This window comes from Brachycentrus maculatus, unplaced genomic scaffold (genome assembly GCF_059751285.1).
Source record: "Brachycentrus maculatus isolate JH-2025_06_01 unplaced genomic scaffold, ASM5975128v1 h1tg000147l, whole genome shotgun sequence".
In the NCBI taxonomy this organism is placed as follows: Eukaryota; Metazoa; Arthropoda; class Insecta; order Trichoptera; family Brachycentridae; genus Brachycentrus; species Brachycentrus maculatus.
The window spans coordinates 769,281-794,309 of record NW_028280900.1 but is presented as its reverse complement, the minus strand read 5'-3'; the positions used below and the strand labels follow the sequence as shown (position 1 = coordinate 794,309).

Sequence of the window (25,029 nt, the reverse complement as noted above, 5' to 3'; positions counted from 1 at the left end):
TCCATCACTCAATTTTTTTAATTTTATTTAGTTAAAAAGTTATTAAAAAACGATAATGAATGATTAATTTTGCGCCACCCTAAATCTGTTAATATACTGCAGCTGTCTAGTTCAAAAATGTCAAATATTATTGACATACGACGCCATTTGGAAAAATTACAACATCCTCTGAAAGTAATAGTCTCACAATGTCATTTTAATGAATTCTTCGTTTCCCTAAAAATTAAAATAGGTATACGTACCTACATGCCCCATTGACTATGTATTGTCTCCCGTAAATTATTACCTCACATCGCTCACTCCTTTCAAGAACGTCATAAATAAAAAAACTTGACTTTTTAGGAGAACGTTTTTAAAGTTTAAAAATATAATACAATGTTTTAAAAATAAATATCAAGCCACTTATTGAACTTTTTACTGTGCAATAGATCTTTTTAGGTAAAACCTGAAGGTTTTTTCTCCATTTGAAAAATATGTAGTATTTTTCAAAAAATTATTAAACAATACATTTTCTTCAAAATGCAAAAACAACACTTTCTGCCCTGTAGCGGGTAAATATTAAGTTAAAAATATGCCGCTTTTGCTGGGATATAGTACATTTTCTAGGCATTCCGAAAACATGCACAACTGAAAATTGGCGATTTTTGATTTATGACGTTCTTGAAAGGAGTGAGCGACATGTTGAAACTATTACTGAAGTACCTAGAATTGTATAGCTATAAAAGGACCGTCAGTACATTTAATCTTTATATTCGTACAAAAATGCCATAACTAGGCGAAACAATTGTCCTTTTTTTAACAATTAAATACAACCAAGACTAAAAAATCAGTGTTTGATTTAATAACATTTATTACCTAAATCTTCTGATTAATGATTAATTTTGCGCCACCCTGTATAACCCTCTGTTCTTCCCACGTTTCTTACATGAACTCACCTTTATAATTTGCTACGTTTTATGTATCATTCACAATTCAACTCATTCGTTTGTATTCACCTATCAACGTTATATTAGTGTGGGTAAAGAACTCGTCGTATACAGTGTCGACTTGCAGTTTATGTGGGCTGCTTTGTGATTTCATATGACTGTCAAGATGCTTTTTGTTTGTATTATGTATTAAAGTCTTCTTTTAACTTCTATTGTTCCATAAAAAATATATATATCAACATGAGTATGTTTTTAAGTTTTGTACTGACATTTCTTGGTGGAACTGCATTTTATAGAATAAAATAAGAATAGTTTTTTCCACATTAATTATATTAGACCAGCGACCGGGTTTCGTCGTAACCGACTCATCAGACTGGTTACATCCGCACAGTCTGATGATGTCAGCTACGACGAAACCCTGTCGCTTGTCAAATAAAATTCACGTGAAAAAAACTATATATTTCTTATAATTTATATTTGAAGCACTAACTTTGTGATTTTCCATTTTGTAATTAAAATGTTTGAAAAAATCGATCTTGGTTTTAAAATCACTATAATTAAGTTATATTTTACTATAATATATTTATCTGTCCGCCTCCGTAGTGTAATGGTCAGCACGCTCGGCTACCGTTCTGGAGGTCCCGGGTTCGATTCCCAAGGGGGGTAAAAATAAATATAAGTAATTTTTTCACTGTAATATTTATTCAATATTACCATACCTGAAGCGGAGGGCTGATCACCTTTCCTTCATGTGTAAAACGATCATGATAACACTTTATAAGACACAGTGCCCTATGCACCATTGGGGTGCGGATAAGGGTTTTTATTATAAATTAATTATAATGTCTACCGGTTTCGAAGCTAACCGCTTCTTTATCAAGACTGAGTAGTACATTACAATATGAATACTTAGTATTAATCAGTGATAAAGAAGCGGTTAGCTTCGAAACCGGTAGACATTACAATTAAGTTATAATAAAATATTTATAGTCATTTTAAAACAAAGTTACATTTTAATTTTATTTACATAGTTCTTATTTCATTATATAAGAATGTATGATTTATTGAAATAAAATGGGAAAAAACTTTCCTAGTCAAGTTATTAAAATCCTTGAACGCGGTCAGGTCAGGAGTATAGGTAATTTATCTTAGATATAATGATTAAAGAAAACACTTGTTTTTTACCACTTGAGTTTTATTACAGACTACATGTTTCAGAAGTTAAACTTCCATCATTCAGGTCTGTATAATAACATATTATATTATTTGTTATTATACAGATCTGAATGATGGAAGTTTAACTTCTGAAACATGTAGTCTATAATAAAACTCAAGTGGTAAAAAACAAGTGTTTTCTTTAATCATTGTAACATGTCTTACCACAAAGTTAATGCCGAAACAATAAATAAAATCTTAGATGTGCATTAATGTAGAAGAGGCGAAGAATGTCGTTCTTTTCTCACTGTTTACCGCTGTAAGGATGCTGTGTGATAGAAGCCTATAGAAGAAAAAATATGAAGAGAAGAAGAACTTCTTTTCACAGTATTAATATAAATGTTTTGCGGTATAAAACGATCCGTGTAGAAAAACATAAAACTCTGTTAGCGTGATTAGATTTTGATGTCATAATAATAATTCATACGTACAAAAGTCCTCTAACAATAGGATAAAAGGCAGATCTGTGGCGCTTAATTGTCAATTGTGTTAACAGATATAAATCACGTTGTTCACATCTATGCCGGCTGATCACGAACAGTCATTTCGCAATAAAGAATTAGCGGAACGACCGACTCTTGCCAGCCTGCGCGCGTAGTGCCGCCCATAAAGCTCTGTATGACGGGTCCTGTATCTCGTGGGTCGGCAACCAACTTGATGCGGCCCGCAAGGGGTTTTGATGAAGCTCACAAGTGTCTTGATGAGGCCCGCAAGTGTCTTGATGAGGCCCGCAAGTGTCTTGATGAGGCCCGCAAGTGTCTTGATGAGGCCCGCAAGTGTCTTGATGCGACCCACAAGTCATCTTGATGCGGTTTGCAAGGCGTCTTTATGCGGCCCGCAAGGCGTCTTAATGGAGGTTCATTTAATTTCAAACCCTTATCAGCACCCCAATGGTGCATAGAGCACTGCATCATATAAAAACAGTGTTATCTTGATCGTTAACACATGAAGGAAAGGTGATCAGCCTTCCACTTCAAGTACCAATCCAGGGTAATATTGAATAAATATTAAAGTCAAAAAACACTTATATTTATTTCCCCTCCCCCCTGGGAATTGAACCCGGGACCTCCAAAACGGTAGCTGAGCGTGTTGACCATTACACTATGGAGGCGGACTTGATGAAGGTAGCGAAGGGAATATAGGAGTCTATAGTAAACTATAATTAACTATGGGAGTTTGCCTTTTGGAAATAACAAGGGGTTAAAAAGGTTGTAGTGGTTAGCACATTTGGCTACCATACAAGAGATTCCGAGTTCGATTCCCAGGGGGGGAGAAAATAAATAATGTGTTTTTTTCACTCATTTATTATAATATTATCGTGGAATGGTACCCGAAGCGCGGGACTGTTCATCTTGCCTTTATAAAATAAACGATCAATATATATCGCGTCAATGTGATGCAGTGCCATATGCACCACAGGGAAAGGATAAGGGTCAGTAGTACCTAGTAGTTAAAAGGTTACCTCCACAAATAATTCATATTTATTTGATTTTTGTCTTGTACTGACATTTCTTGGTGGAACTGCATTTTGAATAATAAAACAACATCTCTATAGTTTTTTCTGCTTTTTTATTTTATTTGACCAGTGACCGGATTTCATCGTTACCGACATCATCAGTCATTTTACAACAAAAGCTGTCCCTTTTACAACAGAAGCTGGTTCTTTTACAACAAAAGGTTGCCGACCCATGCTTTATCTAATAACAGAGATACTGCACCAACTCTGGTTATACGATTGAGCACTGGGCGTGTTGCACAGTCAGCGTCATCTGCAAGACGCCATATTTCCTCTTTGGCCAATCAGAAAGCGTCCCGATATTAAAATGGAAATAAAAGAAATGAATGCATGTGTTCTGCATTCATAATGCCCATAAAACCAAAGACGATAATTTCTGTGAATCAAATATTCAGCGAACGCTTTGGTAATGCATTAAATATAGGGTGTTTGGTTTTTAAATTGGCAGCATTGTTTCTACAGACTGTCAATTTGACCGTTGATTTGTAGTCAATACGTTTAGCCATTTCACCATGAATAGATTGAACGATCGTTATGCGCGTCGTAGGTTCGTGAATGGGCCGAAAACAATATTCAGCTTGATGCTCTTTTTCAACGCAAAATTTTGTTCACCGATGTGGTAAATTTTTGGTTAAATGGCAATGTCGATGAGCAGAATTGCCGAATTTGGAGTGGAGAAAACCTAGAAGCCTTTGTCGAGACGCTCTTGCATCCATTAAAAGTCGCTGTTTGGTGTGCTTTATGGGCAGGTGGAATCATTGGCCCATATTTTTTAAAGACTCCCAGGATGTTACGGTCAATGGAGAGCGCTACAGAACCACGATTACTGACCTCTTCGTACCCCAGTTGAATGGTATTGATGTGACAGAGCTGTGGTTTCAACAAGATGGCGCAACATGCCACACGGCGAGTGCTACTATAAATTTATTGCGGGAAATTTTAATTTGTATAACTAACTAATTAACTAACCATCACGCCGCTTCCCCGCAGAGGTAGGCAAGAGAATCGAATGCCACACCACTCTGTCTTTGCAATCATTCTTCGCCTCTTCCACGTTAATGCATCTCCTCATACATACCCGACGATTATAACGACTTCTGACCCGGCCACTTTCAAATATTCGATATACCTGATTGTGACAAGTTTTGTGCCAAGTTTTCCTCGGTCTTCCTCTGCTTCTTTTTCCAACAACATTCGCCTCATAAATTTGTTTAACCGTTCTTTCCTCACTCATACGTTCCACATGACCAAACCATCTCAACACACCTTTCTTAATTTTATCGATAATGCTTATCTCAGCCTTGCATTCCTTCCTTGAATTTGTATAGGTACCTATAAAAAAACACCCTATATGAATAAAATATCGTGTCATCGAGTGAAATTGATGTGACGTCATAAAAGATGGCCATCACATTGTTTATACACTTTCGATATCTAAATGTCGCATGTCGCTCACTCCTTTCAAGAACGTCATAAATCAAAATACTTGATTTTTCAGGAGATCGTTTTTAAAGTTTGAAAATATGATACAATGTATTAAAAATAAATATTAAGCAACTTACTGAACTTTTTACTGCAACACATCTTTTTAGGTAAAACCTGAATGTTTTTTCTCCATTTGAAAAATATTTAGTAAATTTCAAAAAATTATTAAACAATACATTTTCTTAAAAATGCAAAAACATCACTTTCTGCCCTGTAGCGGGTAAATATTAAGATAAAAATATGCCTCTTTTGTTGGGATAGTACATTTTCTGGGCATTCCGAAAACATGCACAACTGAAAATTGACGATTTTTGATTTATGACGTTCTTGAAAGGAGTGAGCGATGTGTAAAACGTGCGCGGCCTAACCTTTGAATCCTAATCGAAACATCTACATAAAGCGTGAGTAGGTGTCTCGTACAATACGATAATAATATTATGGAGATTAAGTTGTGTTAATTTGTTTGAACAATGGTCACAAAAAACCAATAGACACGTTGTTATGCATACGATTCCATGTCTGCGTAGGCGTTTCTTGTTTCATCGCCAATAAAAAATATAATACGGTGAAACCTCGGCCTACGAAATCGATTCGTTCATTGGAACTGTTCGTAATCCGGAACAAATCTTCTCGTTAGAGACCATGTAAAATAAACAACTAACGCCACATCACTCTGTCTTTGGAAGCATTCTTCGCCTTTTCCGCACTCGTACATACCCGCCGATTATTTTCACTCATGACCCGGCTGCTTTTAAGTATTTGACATACCTGATTGTGCCAAATTTTCCTCGGCCTTCCTCTGCTTCTTTTTCCAACTACATTTGCCTCATAATTTTCGTCACTCATAATCACTCATGCGTTCCGCATGTCCAAACCATCTCAACACACCTTTCTTAATTTTATCGATAATGGTTATCTCAGCCTTGAATTATTTCCTTATTTCACTATTCCAACATCGTTTTGTCGCACATTCGACTGAGGGATAGCATTTTGAATTCAATCAGTCTGTTTTAGTTAATTCATAATTATTTTCAATAAATTAGAATGTTATTTTATTATTAACTTATTCTACATAAAAAGTGAAAAAAAGTTATGATTTCTAAAGGGGATTTTTTATCACGAAAACACAGTCTTTTTTTTTGTCTTACTAAAACCTTTGTAATGAAGCTCGTCGCATTCAAGGATTTTTTTCCAGTCTCACTAAAAAGTTTAAGAACTTGACAAAGAATATTTTTAAGAGTCATATTTTCCGACATAATTTTACTTCACTCTCTATATTTCGGACACATTTCATCGATAATTGGACTAGAAACATCCTATCTTCGCCCACCTGTCTCATATTCTCAAGTGCCTATTTCCTTCATCATCGTTTTCTGCTACCATTGCGAAGCATCTCCAGTTCTTCCCCGACATCCCAACACATCAAATCGCTTCATCTTCAAAGTTTTGTTCGTAATCTGAAATTCTGTTCGCGAACCGAGTCATTTTTTGTTTGTAACCCGAATCATTCGTAGCCCAAGGTTCTACTCTATGTCACAAGTCTATGATGTTGTCCGTTATTATTCTTTGTTTATAATCAAATTTCTTTTCCTCTTGTCATCCGTGATCTCTAGATGGCTCCGGAGTCGTGGGTACTCCGCACGAATATCGTACCTTAGAAGAGAGCGTATTGGAATAAATTGGCACACTGTTCCGACTTAATTGCGACAGATCACGAACCCAAAGGCATAATCTTCTCCGTTTCTCTTTGCTGAACTTCGCAAATCTTCCCGTGAATACGGCCGAATTCGCAGCGCCTAGCTCTGCCCGCGTCTACTCACCTAAAGTCACGATTTCCCAAAGTAAGTGCAGTAAAACCTCGATATAACGGACTAATTGGGGAGGAGGGGTGTCCGTTGAGGCCGAAATTCCGTCAAATAAATATAGGTTTAAAAAAAATTAAAAAATATTGAAAATATGAGAACTGCATTTAGATACTTATAAGTAAATACAAAACTGTGAAATACTATTTGTTTTAATTAAAGTTGTCATCAACTTCGTTTTCGGCATCATCGTTAAACACCGTATACGGTGTACCGTACGGTATAAAATGATGCGGAATGCATAGAAACACGTGTCACAATAGATTTTTAGAAACAGTGGAATTTACTAAGTAAAAATGGATATATAAGTGACTGCCGAATAAATTAACGAAATTCTATTTATTGTCTTCGGACACTCATCGTTAAGTGACGTTGCTGTTTGATATCAACGCGCTTGCTTTCGGTAATCCTGTTTTAAAAAATCATCAAGAATCACGGTTAGTTTGCAATTTTAAAGTATTTTTTTGGTAGTTACCTAGTAAGATGATGTTTCTGCCAGTTTTAAGTGTTATTTTTATTTTCAAAGCTGTTTTTTTTAATCAATTCTCTAAAATTACTAATACGCGTAAAATATAGTTGAACTTCGTTATCTGAAGAATAGTCAACAAATATAATTAGATCATCGAGATGTGTTCTTATCACTGTTAATTTCATTTTTGGCAGTGTTGTCACTTTTTCTTCGCTTTCATCCTCATTTTTTAGGTTCAAAACTTCATCTGCTATTTCACTTTTAGTCATGATAATAATACCCAGGCTCGCCTTCATCATCCTGGACTTTTGTCCGTTATATCCGACATTCGTTAAATAGAGATCCGTTATATCGTGGTTTTACTGTAAGTATAAGTTTGTCTCTTCTGAATTGAGATATATTGGTTTTCATTCATTCTTTTACAGATAATAATAGATAAAAATGGTCACGGGAAACACGATTCAATTCTGAAACTTATCTTGGATATCTTCATATAAATCTTCATAATATATAAACGTAGATATATTCCGATGACGCAAGCATAACATATCAAGGATAATAAAGTAAAAATAACCAAGTACTTATATAGATTTTTCCAATTCTATTTTATTTGACCAGTGATTGGGTTTCGTCGTTGGCCGGAAAAACCCGGTCACTAATAAAATCAAATAAAAACGGAAAAAGCTATTTATTTATATTAAAATGTGTACAATTTTTTCCACATTTATATTCGTTATTTTGTTTTATTAAATGCAGTTCCACCAAGAAATGTCAGCAAAAAACTTAAAGCTATTTAGTTGCTATTTTATTATATGAATGCAGTTCCACCAAGAAATGTCAGCAAAAAACATAAAGCTATTTAGTTGCTATTTTATTAGATGAATGCAGTTCCACCAAGAAATGTCTTTAAACTAATATCAATGAAACAATATCTTCTTATTGAAAAAAAACGTAACTTTATACGCACGTAACGGTACATAGGGCACTGCGTCGAATGGGTTGGCTAAATTATTAAAGAAGACCAAGAATCAGTCTGTACTGGATCTGATCCAGTACAGACTGGTGTGGCATTCTATTCTCTCTGCCTTTCCCTGCGGAGAAGCGGCATGATGGTCGGTTAGTAGTTAGTTTTAGTTTAGATCATGAATTGTACAAACACGAGCTGCATTACTATGTTTGAAAATAATGCGGAATGTATTGAAACACGTTCCACAATGGATTTTAAGCAATAGTGGTATTTACCAAGTGAAATTAAAGTAAAAAAAATATTAAAAAATGTCATTTCAACATACATGAAAAAGTATATGGAAGTCTGGGCATTTACGGGGCCTACGACTGTCATTGGATTGGTTAAGTGATCACTTACAACTCTTTAAACACGTGTAATATTTATATTCTGCATCATTTATGTTGAGATGTCAAAAATGTATAAAATAACTCCGAAGCGGAGATAATCCAGATTTGGACACACTCAAAGAGTTGAAATGAAAAATATATATTTATCACAGCTTACGCTGGGAACACTCGCCCAAGTCCTGCGATGTGTGCCGTACAAAAGCGGTTACACATCCATATCCCAACCTATAACATGATATACGATATGTAAATCCAATATCGCGTCGTAGATCGTAAATTTTGTAAGCTGCGGGAGACGACGGGTGTTTTATTTCCTTTTTCCAACGCTTCTTAAAATGGATGGTCGCGTGAGTCCGTCACGTCACACGTGTCACGCTCGGCTGGAGGCTGGAGGCTGGAGGCTGGAGGCACCCACCAATACGTGCATGCATTCAGAATGGATTGACTACTAAGATCTTATGACACCGTTTTTGAGATGCATTCCTCTACTGATACAGAGAGGAATGCATCAAATTTATTTCGTAATTATTTTTAAAGAAATGACATCTCCAAACGGATGAAGAAGAATATGAAAGTCTGGGCATTAAGGGTGCTTACGGCCGCCATAGGCTGGTTTAGGTGATCACATTTCACACGTATAACATTCACCAATTCTACCCATTATTGACAACCACAACAAATTCTTGTAAGTTCTATATTTATGAACCAATTTAGAAACCTTGTTCTTGAATCACTAGAACTTCACTAGAGATATCTATTGGTGAGATGAAAAGAAGCTTTTTATTGATCAGAAACCTTTCCTTTTCTTTTGAAAATTCGCCTTTCTTTCATGTTTTAACGATCAAGATAACACTTCGTTTATATGATGCAGTGCCCTTCGCACAATTAGGGTGTGGATAAGGGCTTGACGGAGAAGAATCATTTTATTACGAAGAAGAATTAATGTAATTTTTTGGAATTTACATATCATTATATTGTTTGCATGCTGGTGTGATGATTGTCCTGACGAAGAGACGGGTACGTCTCAAAACGGTTAGATAAAAATCTCGATGAGTGGTGATATATAACCATTTTTGTAAAAAAATACAAATATTGACATACCACCCACATGTCAGATAGTTTTATCGATTTACAACATTTTGAGTGTCCAAATACATGTTCTAGATTATCTCCAATTATTGGAGTTATTTTTCACATTATTTTTTTACATCTTAACATAGATGAAGAAGAGTATGGAAGTCTGGGCATTTACGGGGTTACGACCGTCATGGGCATAGATCAGCCCATATTCTTTTCATTAATTGATTCGGCAGTCACTTTGTGGTAAAATCTATCCATTTTAAATAAATGCTTTACTTAGTAATTACCACTATTTCTTAAAATCTACTGAGACACGTGTTTCGATGCGTTCCGCATCATTTTCGGTGTTTGAAAACGGTACGGTGTTTACGGTGTCGCGGTGTTTTTGTAAATGATGCGGAATGCATCGAAACACGTGTCACAGTAGAATTTAAGAGATAGTGGTATTTACTAAGTAAAACATAAATTAAAAATTCCATATTCTTCTTCATCTATTGAGATGTCCAAAAAATGATCGATCGTCCGCCTCCATAGTGTAATGGTCAGCACACTTGGCTACCGTTCTGGAGGTCCCGGGTTCGATTCCCAGGGGGGGTGAAATAAATATATGTGATTTTTTCACTGCAATATTTATTCAATATTACCCTGGACTGGCGCCTGAAGCGGAGGGCTGATCACCTTTCCTTCGTGTTTTAACGATCAAGATAACACTGTGTTTATATAATGCAGTGCCCTATGCACCATCGGGGTGCAGATATGGGTTTTAATAATAATATTACTGTTTTTATTATACCGTACCAATGTGATGATTGCCTATAGCAAATTTAATACCGTATTCAACCATAAACACAAACAGTGTACAAGTTGACTAATGGGGAGTTCTACTTCGTATACAGTTTGTACTCTGTTCTATGTAGCTCTATCTCGGTGGGGTTCCTCGCCCATACGAACTTAGAGCCAATTAGTGCTGGGAGATCTACATACGAACATCTTCTACAACTCTCAACTTGCATATTACCTTGTATTACATTTACTGCCTCATAGTATATAATATTACCTTGTTATTTGAATCAAAAGTACATATCGCTCACTCCTTTCAACAACTTCAAATATCAAAAAACTTGATTTTTCAGGAGATCGATTTTAATGTTTGAAAATATAATAAAATGTATTAAAAATAAATATCGAGCCACTTATTGAACTTTTTACTGTGCAACAGATCTTTTTAGGTAAAACCTGAATGTTTTTTCTCCATTTGAAAAATATTTAAAAAAAATAATTAAACAATACCTTTTCTTCAAAATGTAAAAACATCACTTTCTGCCCTGTAGCGGGTAAATATTAAGTTAAAACTATGCCGCTTTTACTGGGATATAGTACATTTTCTGAGCATTCCGAAAACATGAAAATTGAAACAACTGAAAATTGACGATTTTTGATTGAGATTACGTTCTTGGAAGGAGCGAGCGATATGTTTATTCCGAAGAAAAACTTATTTTTTCAATACAAAAACGGTGTTTTAATACAATCATTCAATTACGTCACATGTTACCTGGGTTCAAAGAAAATTGTGTTGCGATTTATCGAATACTGGGCCTTAATGTAGGAGAAGGTTAAAGTATATTTATTTGCATTTCGTTGCAAGTGGGCTTTGAACCCGATGTGAGTCACGTTACATATAGGTAAGTAAATACATTTAAATCGCATACATCCACGACCAACGCCGACGGTCAAGTATCATGTACGTGTAGTCGTGTAGTGTGTGAGTGCCTACACGTATCTGTGTGTTGTTTGAGTATCATTCACCCACCATGTTTTACGTTTACAACGGTGGAATGGAGTGGCGAGTGCCGGCATTATCTTTCGAGTGTTCATTTTTTTATTCACCAATAACCTACTAGAGATAACGTATTCGGAGAACAGCTTTTATCTACGAGTGGCCACTTCAGGGGGCTTACGAAGTTCATATGCATGCGAGTACATGTGCGTGAAGTCACTTTTTTAGAATGGATTTAACACCAAAACGGTTTTTGGTAATGTGTTTTTCGATCCACTTGAAATTAAGATCATACTATTTTCAATGTTATATGTATATTAATGTAAATATTTATATTTTTAAAATGGTATATACAGTACCTAAAATCTGGCGGTGTTAAAAGTCTGCGTAATAGGAGGGCATGTATGACTAGATGTATGGATGTGAAGGAGGTGAGGAGTGTATGTCAGGACAGAAAAGTGTGGCGTTCCATCCTCTCTGCCTACCCCTGCGGGGAAACGGCGTGATGGTAGTAGTAGTAGTATATACAGTAAAACCCCCTATAACGTTGATATGGGTCGGCTGTCCAAACTTAAAACACAGTAAGGGACATTTTTTTGTAGTACGTTTTTTTTTTGCATTTTTGGACAAAGTAGAATCTACTTTTTTCACTGTGTTTTGAGTTTAGACAGCCAAGGTGCCGTATTATAAGAGGGAATGTTATAAGGGGTTAAATTTTTAAATTTTATTTTCACATTTTAACCAGTGACAAAGACTGAAATGAGTAGTTTAAATAAAATTTCAATAAAATAAATTAACATCCTGCAACGTTCCCATCGATAAACACCTATCTCAACGTTATAGGGGGGTTTACTGTAATTTAATGTACATATATGTTATTAAAAGGTATATAATTTAATTATCCGCCTCCGTAGTGTATTGGTTATCATGTTTAGCTACAATTGGCGGGTATGTATGAGGACATGTATGAATGTGGAAGAGTCGAAGATTGTTTGTCAACAATGACAGATTTTTGTGGCGTTCCTTTCTCTCTGCTAACTCTGCAGAGAAGCAGCGTTACGGTCAGTTAGTTAATAATGATTTTAAAAAATTAATTATTTACATAGCACCATTTTCGTTAGTTTAATTTTAAGTTAGTAAACAAGTTCTTTAAAAAACTGAGTAGTGTGTCTGTCAATCATGTTTAGATTGGTAAATTTTGCACGTATATAAAGTGATTACTTAAACCAGCCTATGACGGGTCGTCATGCTTGCAAATACCCAGACTTCCATATTCTTCTTCATCTATATTACTTGTCAAAAAGAAAAATAATATTTTCTTGAATGTTTTCGCAGATACTTTGTGACACATTTTATAAACTTTATAAAATAAAACAACTTTGGCATCGTAAAGGAAGAGTAATTAACTATAACCTAACTATGAGTATATCAATGTTTTAGAATTAGTACATAAACCCTGATGATGACAAGGTTCTTGTCGAAACCGATTGGAAAAAGTGTACCAATAAAAAATGGTTAAAAACAACGTTGTTTTATTTTATAAAGAAAAATAATATATTTATATATGCTAATGAGAAGAATTCAGATTAAAATACAATGTTTTCAATAATAAAAAATAACACATGTTAATCATTTATTGTGTGATATTAAAATAATTTGATTTTAATTTATCATTTTCACTTAATTTACATTATAAATATGAACAGCAGTTGGCAAAAAAAAACCAGTTCGATATAATTTTTTCTACATTATTTCCTTTTAATTAATTATTATTATTTTATGTTATAAAAGCCATTTAAATTACTTATATAAACACCTAAAATGCGTAAATTTATCAATTTATACAACATAACACGATTTCAGTTAGCAAAATTGATTCGTCATAATCAGTACTGTCTGTTTTATCAAAATTTGAATAAATTTAAATAAAAATGTCGTTGGTTTTTTCTCCGCCTTCTTTCCTCAAAACTTCATCGTGCAAATAAAAAAAAAATCGATAATACTTATCTTCGCGATGATTGGAAAAAACGTGTTTATTTTAAACAGTATAATCAAATGATTTCCAAAAAAGCAGTTCGCTTTAATTTATGTCCATATTAAGATCTTAATGGCTGCAAAAAATGGCTCCAACATGTTATTAGTGTTGGGAACAAGTCTGGCGATTATCAAAGTCCACTCCACTCACTATTTTTTCATTCCATTTTTTATTTAGACGCGATAAAAACCAAATTGAAGGATTCAATGACTGTTTTTTTGTCGAATCTTGGAAAATACTAGGATGATAATTGGTACTTCCTACATATGTCCGCCTCCGTAGTGTAATGGTCAGCACGTTGGGCTACCATACTAGAGGTCCCGGGTTCAATTCCCAGGGGGGGTCAAATAAATATAAGTAATTTTATCACACTAATATTTATTCAAAATTATCCTGGACCGGTGTACCTGAAGCGGGGGGCTGATCACCTTTCCTTCATGCGTTAACGATCAAGATAACACTGCATTTATATGATGCAGTGCCCTTTGCACCATCGGGGTGCGGATAAGGGTTTGAATGAAAATGAATACATATATGGCTAAGTTATTCAGTATTTTTTTTTTATATTCATTAAAAACTTGTATGTTACATATGGTTTATGTTTCGACAAGTCGTATAACCGGAATTGAACGAGTGAAAGGTAACGTATACAGCAGTCAATTCATCTTAATGATTTTTCGCTAGGATGTCGAAATTCACGAGAAACAATTTCGAACACACACATTTTATTTATTTATTTATTTACTTATTTTAATTTCATCATACACATAAACACCGCAGTCCATCTACACTGTCTCCATAATCTTATTATTCTTCTTATTTTAACCCTTCTCCGCACCCAATAGAATAGTGCTTAACACATTTGGCTACCATGCTGAGAGTATGATAATAGTAGCAAAACCAGAACGATGGCAAAGGCAGTAGAGAAATATTATGTGTTCAAGTTGTGGTGGAAAAGAATGAGAAAAAAAATCTGGATGGAAAGAGTGAAAAAGTAGATGAATGGAGAAGAGTGAAAGAAGTAAAAATCTTATTGAAAATAATAGATGTTTTTCATAGTAAATACCTCTATTTCTTAAAAATGGATAAAACATGAATAAAAAATGGATAGATTTTACCACAAAGTGACTGCCGAATCAATAAATGAAAATAATAGAAACTAGAAGTGGTAAGAATAAAGAACATGCCGAGCGGAATGACAACCTCATCACTACCATAATAGAAAAGAAAATAGAAGAGAAGAAGATAAAGATCAATACGGACCAGTTAAAAGAGAAGGCGGTGGTCGTGTGGTATAAAGTTTAAAAGTTCTGGCACTGGGCAAAGAGCGGTGGAGGAATATGGTATACAGACAAGAAGAGCTAAGCATAATAAATAATATACCACAAATATATTTTTTCTATACAAATTCTAAAGCCACAAAACCACGATAAAATCACCACAAAAGAAACTAAAACAACCTCTGATATCATTTCCTTTTGCGGTAATCGCCAAAAGACTATAATACCACGTTTGATACCATTTAGGGATACATACATCATATGCGTCAGCTCATATATTCGTCAGCTTCGATATTCGGCACATTTTGATGTTATTTTTTTACCTTTATATTTTTTTTTACAAAAATGTTAGAAATATTAGTATAAACCACTCACCGAGATTTTTATGTCTACCGGTTTCGAGATGTACCCGTCTCTTCGGCAGGACAATCACTACAACAACATGAAAACGATACCACCCTTCACTACCATAGCACTATTTCTTCTCCGTCTTATTCCTCATTGCTGAGGGTTGTGACCCTTGCAGAAGCAATGACTCTTCTCCAGTTATCCCTTGACTGCGCTGCACGTAGCGCTCCAACCACTGAGGTGCCTGTTGCTGCCTTAATTATTATTAGGCAGTATTTACACACTTATATTAGCACTATTTACACACTTAAAACTACACGATATGTTCAACACATGCGAGTTTTGGTTGACCTGAAGACCAACATGCACTAAGAGTTGCAGGACAAACATGCGTTAAGAGCCGAGGTCAAACACATGAACTAGGGTTAAAAATAACATCACCACAATAGCACGAATAGCGCTATGTAAGCGTATGTACGAGTATGTTACATTTTTGTAAAAAAAATACAATAGTAAAAATGACACAAAGCTTTAAATATAACTAGTACTAATTGAGAATATTTTTTTTCTGTATGCGTTTGTATTTTCAATATCCGTCACTTGTATCGTCTAGCATTATGTGGCTTACTTCTAGTAATATTCCTCATTACTGAGGGTTGTGACCCTTGTGGAAGCAATGACTCTTCTCCAGCTATACCTTGACTGCGTTGCACGTAGCGCTCCAACCACCGAGGTGCCTGCTGCTTTCTTAACTATATGGCTTATTAAATGGAGGAAATACATCAGTTGAGGAAAGGTCAAGTAAAGGCTCTTAGGAAACTAAACTAAATTCGTAATTTAGGATTTAAGCAAGTCACAGGTGGTAACATGGTGACATTAACAGAATCGTTAGTTTTTGTGGTAAAAATTGCTCGTATAGTTCCATATTTGTCCGCCTCCGTAGTGTTATGGTTAGCACGCTTGGCTTCCGTTCTGGAGGTCCCGGGTTCGATTCCCAAGGGCGGGTAAAATAAATATAAGATAATAAGATTTTTTCACTGTTACAAATATTCAATATAACCCTGGACTGGTACCTGAAGCGGAGAGCTGATCACCTTTCCTTCGTGTGTAAACGATCAAGATAACACTGCGTTTATATAACGCCCTATGCACCATTGGGGGTACGGATAAGGGTTTTACTTATTATTATTAAAATTCCATATTCGTCATGATTTTGGGATGGAGCGATGACGAATATAGAGATTCCACTGTATTTTTTATATAAATACAAATGCATGATGTCGTTTATATCTTTGTATGGAAGTGGTTGTGAACATCGAACTTTGATATTTTCCTCATTTCACAAAAAAATGAAGGAATGTTTCTTTTTTCTTGTCATGCTATGTAGCATAAAATACAAACGATATTTTTAATCTCATTTGTATGCAGTGACATTTTTTTATTAATATTATTTATTCAAATCAGACACTAGATTATTTACCCTACGGTTGATATATCAATATTATAGGTGTTTAAACTTTAGATGAAACATCTATCGTTTATATGAAAGAAAATGGAAGTCTTAGCATCCCAGGGCTTACGACCTTGCATTAGACTGGCTTAAGTGATCATTTAATACATTTGTGTACCGTTCACCATTCTGCCCATCATTGAACACCAATATTGCAATAATTTTTGGAACTTGTATAAATGCAATGGTCTTGAATCCCTTTCACATGTTGGTACCATTTTAAAAAAAAAATTAACTCCATGTACAGAAAAATATGAACATTGGCGGGCTTATTACTAAGAAGCTAAATCTTCCGACCAACCAAAAACAAAATTGTGATATTGGTTAAAAACGTTTGATACCTTATATAGCTGTTTGGAATCAGAGGGTAGATAGTGCTTGAACGTAAAGTATAAATGAGAAAGAAAAAATACATAAACCACAATTTACTGATTTAAAAAAAAATACAAATCTATGATAATAAGGTAGGTAAAGGAGGAAGAGAGTTTAGGACAGGAGGTAAAGGAAAAACTAAGGAATGAGGTTTGCTGGACAGTTAGGATTCTAATGATAGATAGTAATGACTCGAACGTTTCTTAAAAGTCAACAGAGAAGCTGCATTTTTTACAAGGAGAGGTAATTCATTCCATAGACTGGTCGCTTGGACAGAGATTTTATTTTATTTTATTTGATTTATTTACGGTTCACAAACAAAGGTGCAGGTTAAACACATATATAAAGAATAGTAATTTGGTTGTAAAAAAAGGGTAGTAACAATTAAAAGTAATGAAGTAAGAAAAATAAAAACAAAAATTAGAAGTAAAAATAAAAAGTGAAATTAAACTACGCTACATAAGGTATAAAATTCAAGACTCCACCAGATTGGTGAAATCAATTTTAAATTGATTTCACCAATCCGGTAATAGTCCTCTTGTATTTCTCCGTGCCATCATTAAATATGTCGATGGTCACATTATCAGTATTTTCTAAATTATTATACAATCTTAGCATCCTAGAAATGGAGTTAAAGTTATTGTTATATACTGGGAGAGAAAATGTGTTGTGCCTCCTTAATCGCCGAGAGGGAACATTCATTGCTATCTTCTCGACAAAAAATGCTGAATCAATGTTACCATGGATTATATTATAAAGATACATTAAGTCTGCAATTTGTCTCCTGATTTCCAATTTGTCAATATTGAAATATTCTAGGCGCTCCTCATAACATAACAGAGTTCGGCCTAGGTGACATTTAAATGTGAGCATACGAAGAAATTTTTGCTGCACAGACTGAATCATATTTATATAAGTCAAATAATGAGGTGACCAGACAACACATCCAAATTCTAAGTTACTACGAACCAATGAATAATATAAAGAGATTAGTGATGCTGGATTTTTAAAAGGTTTAGCTATTCTAAATAAGAGATGGAATTAATTGAATATATTTGGAAGTTAGTCGCTGTTTTTCGGCCTGTGTGGAATGCACGCATGTAGATATATCGCGACATGTTGGTTTAAGATGGCATTTATTGATTGAGTGAAAAATATATAAACGCAAGATTTGTTTTAATGAAGAGCTGATGAAATTCAAATATTTATTCATTGATGTGGCCTGCCATTTATATGTTTTAGATATTTGCCTCTGGTTCACACAGGTGTTACGATGTACAAATATTTGTTTCACATACCTAAGGCATTTTTGTACAACTCAGGCATCGTGTCAATGCTCTGAAAGGAACATACTAATTTGTTAATAAAACATTATTTTGATGTGTGTGTTCCCGTGTTACATCATTGCATTGCTCTGTTGAAGAGGTCATAAAAATTGTCTAATCGTTTATTTAGGAATATCATATTGTCATTGTATGTTTATTGTGCTATCGTCAAACCATTCGAACAAGGAATAATTGAAAAGATTAGGAAGAGTTCTTTAAGGTGGTATAAAATTATATATAATTATCTTAGGTTAATAAGTTTATGATCGAATATTAAGGTTTTCTCATTTAATTACAATATTGTTTTTGATGGTGGACTACACTACTACCATCCCTTGCAGGGATGCTCTGTGTTCCATCATCTTTCATTTAAAATTTTTTATAATTTATATCTTAATAAGTTTATGATCGCATATGAAGGTATTTTGGTTTAAAAGCAATATTGTATTTTGGTATTTTGTAGAAGGTATTTTGGTTAAATTAAATCAATTTCTCAATAAAATTATATCAAATCATGGTTATCAACTCCTGCCTTGTTTTATATATAACATAACAATTTGTATAGCCTCCCACCAGTCTGATGATGTCGGTAACGACGAAACCCGGTCGCTGGTCAAATAAAAATAAAATGGAAGAGCTAAAAATATTGGTTTTAATCTAATAATATATTATTATTTTAGGGACTGACTGGAGCCATTTCGTCATAACGTAACATGTTACGATGCGAGCATTCGTAGTCAGTACAGTGAGCCGAGCGCTCCATCCATAGTTTCGAATGCTCGCTGCGAGCGATGTTACAACGAAATGCTCCGGTCAGTCCCCACCATTATACATTCAGAATTTAAAGGGCATGAGGAGCGAATAGATAACGAGAGAATGACTGAGAAAATATATGTGGCGAATGTGAGCGGGAAAACAGAACGAGGAAGGCCGAAAAAGACTTGGCACGATCAGATCAATCAGAACCTAGAATCTAAAACATACGTATTTTGAAAATAGTTTTTTATCAAAATTTTTATATGTATTAATGTTTTTAAAAAAATTATTTAGTGAATGGTGCAAATGTAGGTACCTTTATATAAAAATACGGTATGTCTTCGATTACGTCTATTTCTTACGCATATATTTTTTTTATAGCCTTATGATTTTGTAGCAATTTAAATAAACTAATTAAATAAAATTGCTTAATATAACCCTTGTCCGCACCTAATGGTGCATAGGGCACTACATCAAATTGACGCAGTGTTATCTTGATCATTACTTACATGAAGGCAAGGTGATCACTCTTGCGCTTCAAGAACCAGTCCAGGGTAATTTTAAATAAACATTACAGTGTTAAATCACTAATATTTATTTTCACCTCCCCCCCTGGGAATCGAACCCGGGACCTCCAGCACGGTAGCTAAACACGCTGACCATTACACTACGGAGGCGCAATTGCTTAATAACGCACCATTATTGTATTTATTATAAACTAGTTGTTAATAAATAATAATAAAAAAATGCAGTTACGACATTCCGTTTTGTCGTGTTTACCGATTCCAATTAGTTCGCTTATAATGTGGTTGTAATTTGTATCGAATATCGGATAATAACCCGACCGGTCGGTATTACATACACTTATTAGTGAGATCATGTCGCCGCCCACTCGTATGGTTTTTCAATTAGACACTCGCACAATTACGTGGGACGGTCTTGAATTCTGAATACATTAGCAGGGGTACGCAACCTCTTGAACTAAGAGAGCCAAACGTGAGTAGCAAAATTCGTACTTATTTTTTGTATATTAAAAGCATTGATAACTTTGTGGTATGGTAATATAACACATTATTGTCATTCATCGTTTACTTTGTGTAAAACCACTTACATAAAAGTGGTATTACACAAAGTAAACGATGAATGACAAGGAGAGTGTTGAATTAACCTTTGTTTAAGCGCCCTTGAGGTATTTTTTTACGAAAATGGCGCTATATAAGTTATCCAATTTTATTATTATTATTATTATTATTAGATAAATACTTGCGAGTCAATAATATACTTAAACAGAGAAAACATTATTCTATCATTAAGTATACAACATGTTATATATTATATACAAATTGGCTACTGCCATTAATAAAAATAAAATTTATTTTATTTTTATTAATGGCAGTAGCCAATTTAAATTAAAAATTGGGTATCCAAAATTATACAAACCGTTTACGGTTTGTATAATTTTGGATACCCAATTTTTAATTTACAACACAAATCCGGGTCAGGAGTCGAAATAATCGGCGGGTATGTATGAGGAAATGCATGAATGTGGAAGAGACGAAAAATGTTTGCGAAGACAGGGTGGTATGGCGTTCTAATCTCTCCGCCAACCCCTGCGGGGGTGCGGCGTCATGGTTAGTTCATGATCATAAATTCAATTCAGTAAGTCAATAATTGAATTGAATTTATTGAATGTTTAAACAACCTACAAGTATTTTTTAAGGTACCTAACAGATTTTTAATCAGGGATACTTTTTTCGCAGGTTTATAACTCTATCATAGATGTATGAATTAGCGCAAAAAAGATTTCGAAAACGCCCTTTTCTATTAAAATAAACAGTTTTTCTAGTATCTTTGTTACTCAAAAAATATTTGAAGGTACCTTAAAAGGTACCTTCAAATATTTTTTGTTAAAACATTCAACGATTTATTTAATTACTTTACTTTAATTTATTCAGTAAAGAAGACAGAATAAAACTAAAGTAAATACATTTTTAAAGGTTCTAATTTTTTTTAGGCACAGAATAATTTTCAAAGATAGTAATGATTTTTTTGTATAAAATATGTCATTTTGAGTTTGACAAAGAGCCACATGTGGCTCGCGAACCACTAGTTGCCGACTCCTGCATTAGCCAAAGTACACTGAGAGGAGAAACCAAACTGGAATTTATCGTGTTCATAGATTATTCGAATTAATAAACTTATCCCGGAATGCTATTAGCGTAATAACAGGCCGCGCAACACTAGCAAACCCACACAAATCGAGCACTGTCGTTCTTTCTTAGAAAGGAATTTCCGCTTCGCTTCAATTACTATTTATTTTATAATTAGTTCAATTTTTAATCGTTTTGAGCTAATACATATGTATAAAAAGCCGTGAAGAGAAAAAAACTACATTATATATTTTATTTTGAGTAGTAAATAGACTTTGTTTTGTTTCTAGTTTCGGCAACAACCTGTTGCCCTCTTCAGGGTTTATTTATGACTCATATGAGCCATAAATCTGGATTATCTCCAATTATAGGAGTTATTTTTCATATTATTTTTTGACATCTCATCAAAGACGAAGAAGAATATGGAAGTCTGGGCATTTACTGGGCTGACGACCGTCATAGGCTGGTTTAAGTGATCACTTTACACACGTGTAACATTAACCAATTCTACCCATTATTGACAACCACACTACTCAAATACTCGGAAGTTCCATATATATGAACCAATTTTGAAACATTGTTCTTGAATCACTATAACTTCTTTAGAGACATCTATTGGTGAGATGAAAAGAAGCTTTTTACTAAGCAGAAACTCTTTTATTAGTATGTGAGGTCCGAATCCTGGATTATAATCACACACATGAGAAACGCCAGAAAATATTCATCTTCGATGAGATGTCAAAAAATAATATGAAAATAGCTCCTGTAATTGGAGATTATCCAGATTTTGTGAACAAGTATTTGGACACACTCAAAATTGTGAAATTATTCACTCATCATAGGTACATACAAAAATAATTTGATCGATTTATTTGCATAAGTAAAATTACTACACGCAAACTGATTTATATTATTATATATACCGAATGGTGAGGCGAAATGTTGAAAAATAGCCCTATATTAATCTCTGTGGTTAGAGCGACCGCGAAAACATTGCAAATTTAATTTCAAAGACCGAATTTTAAATTAAATTTTACAATGCGGTCGGGCATTGGTAACAATCTACGCACGTATATGGGCAGCAGTGATAAAACAAAGATACATTAATACAATGCCAGTGGCGAGCATTCCATACAAACAAATTTACAGGGATTACCGTATATTTTATTAATTTTTAATTATTTTTTTTCATTAAACATTTAGCTTTTAATTAAATTATAAAAATCTTTGAAAACATTCTAACGAAATTTAAAATGATTGCTTTTCGCTTTTTAAAAATATGTACTAAATATAATACAGTAACAAGTATATAGTTTTTTTTTTCACATGTATTTTATCAGACCAGCGACCGGGTTTCGTCGTAACCGACATCATCAGAACGGTCCAGTTTATTTAGTAAGCATCTTAGACTCCCTAGGTAAATATCAGCGATTTTTCAGTCTAATATTTACTTACAATATTTTGAGTGTGTCCAAATACTTGTTCACAAATCTGGATTATCTCCAATTATAGGAGTTAATTTTCATATTATTTTTTGACATCTCATCAAAGATGAAGAAGAATATGGATGTCTGGGATATTTACGGGGCTGACGACCGTCATAGGCTGGTTTAAAATTTGACCAGTTAATTTAGTTGCATTATTTTACACTCAAAATGTAAATAAATATTTACTTTATATCACCCTGGACTGGTACCTGAATGCAAGGATGATTACCTTTCCTTGGTGTATTTAACGATCAAGATAACACTGATTCTATACGATGCAGTGCCCTATGCATCATTGGGTGCGGATGAGGATTAGATTTTTTTTTCATAAATTAATTTAAATTTTGTCATTGAATGCCATTCTCGCATGTTACCTAAATGTTGAATTTTTTTTTCTTATTAATTCATCATAAAACTATCCAACATATCAGCGAACGGTTTTAAGCTTATAGTGTGATTTAGAGTTACGAGTGGCGAGTGGAGTAGAGTGGAGTAGAGTGAAGTAGAGTGGAGTGCTCTCAAGTGGCTACCGGATTCAAATTATTCACTGGCCATACGTCACAGCTAAGTAGGTGCCAATTGACCCGCGAGATGCTCCGAAAATTTTCAAGAACTTCGTCGCTCATAAATTTCGACCATTGAATTGCAATATGTTTGAAAAAAAAAACAGCAAGGAAGACGGCTTTTTTCCATAAGTCTGGAGGTCCTAGGGATGAAAAGATTGATAAAGACATAGAAAGGAGAGTGAATGCTGGGAACAAAGTGAATGGTGCACTGAAATCAGTTATAGCAAATAAAAACCTATCAGCGGAAGCTTAACTGGCAGTGCACAACGGAGCCCTGGTTCCAACTCTAATGTATGGAAGTGAAACATGGAGTTGGCAAAAGATGGATGAAAGTAGACTAAATGCAGTCGAAATGCGATCTCTCAGAAGAATTTGCGACAAAACGATGTATGATAGATGTACGAATAGTGAAATAAGGTAGGAATGCAAAGCTGAGATAAGCATTATCCATCAAATTAAGAAAGGTGTGTTGAGATGGTTTACACATGTAGAACGAATGAGTGAGGAAAGAACGTTAAAACAAATTTATGAGGCGAATGTAATTGGAAAAAAAACAGAGGAAGACCGAGAAAAACATGGCATGATCAGGTATTCCAAATACTTGAAAGTGGTCAGGTTAGGAGTCGTAACAACCGGCGGGTATGTATGAGGAGATGCATGAACGTGGAAGAGGCGAAGAATGTTTGCAAAGACAGAGTGGTGTGGCGTTCTATTCTATTTGCCTACCTCTGCGGGGCAGCGGCGTGACGGTTAGTTAGTTAGTGGAGGTCCTCACCAAAACGTTACATTTCCATTATAAATGATTTTAAGTAATCAGGAATTTACCTTGTAATTTTGTTACGCTTTGTGCGATTTAATGATTTCATATTGGTTTAACATAAGATTGGTCACGTTTTGTCGGAACTTTAATTAAGATTTCGATAGAATACAGTAAACAACAGATTTGCATTTAAAGGATTTTCTGTGCAATATTGGAATGTAACTTTTTGGTGAGGACTTCCAGAAGTGTGAACGCACTACGAATTTGGAAAGTCAACAATTAAGTATTTCACAACATTTTGAGTGTGTCCAAATCCTTGTTCACAAATCTGGATTTTCTTCATTTAGAAGTTATTTTTACGTTTTTTTTGACAACTTAATATAGATAAAGAATATAAAACAAATAATATATAAAATATATTATATGGAAGTTTGGGTATATGACCTATTGTAGACTGGTTAAGTGATCACTTTACACAGGTGCAGCATTCACCACTCTATCCTTAATTGACAACCACATTATTCAGTGTTGTCAGTCAGAAATTCAGTGTGGTTAGCCAGTGTGTTCGGAAACCCAGACTTTTATGGTTTTGCTCATATTGAAATGGTTTTTCTCATATTATGACTTTTTTGCTTATATTGAAATGGTTTTTCTCACAATTATTTTTACAAAAATGGTTTTAATCATATTATAATGGTTTTGCTTATATCGAAAAGGGTTTTCTGATATAATACGGGTTTTGCTTATATTGAAA

The 25,029-nt window shown here is 34.3% G+C and overlaps 1 protein-coding gene across 2 annotated transcripts in view; it reads left to right on the top strand.

The window, feature by feature from the left end:
* The window catches only part of LOC148308797 (protein groucho-like), a 273,991-nt gene that overhangs the window by 49,663 nt on the left and 199,299 nt on the right, over positions 1 to 25,029 (top strand). The gene's annotated exons all lie outside the window — the stretch shown is intronic.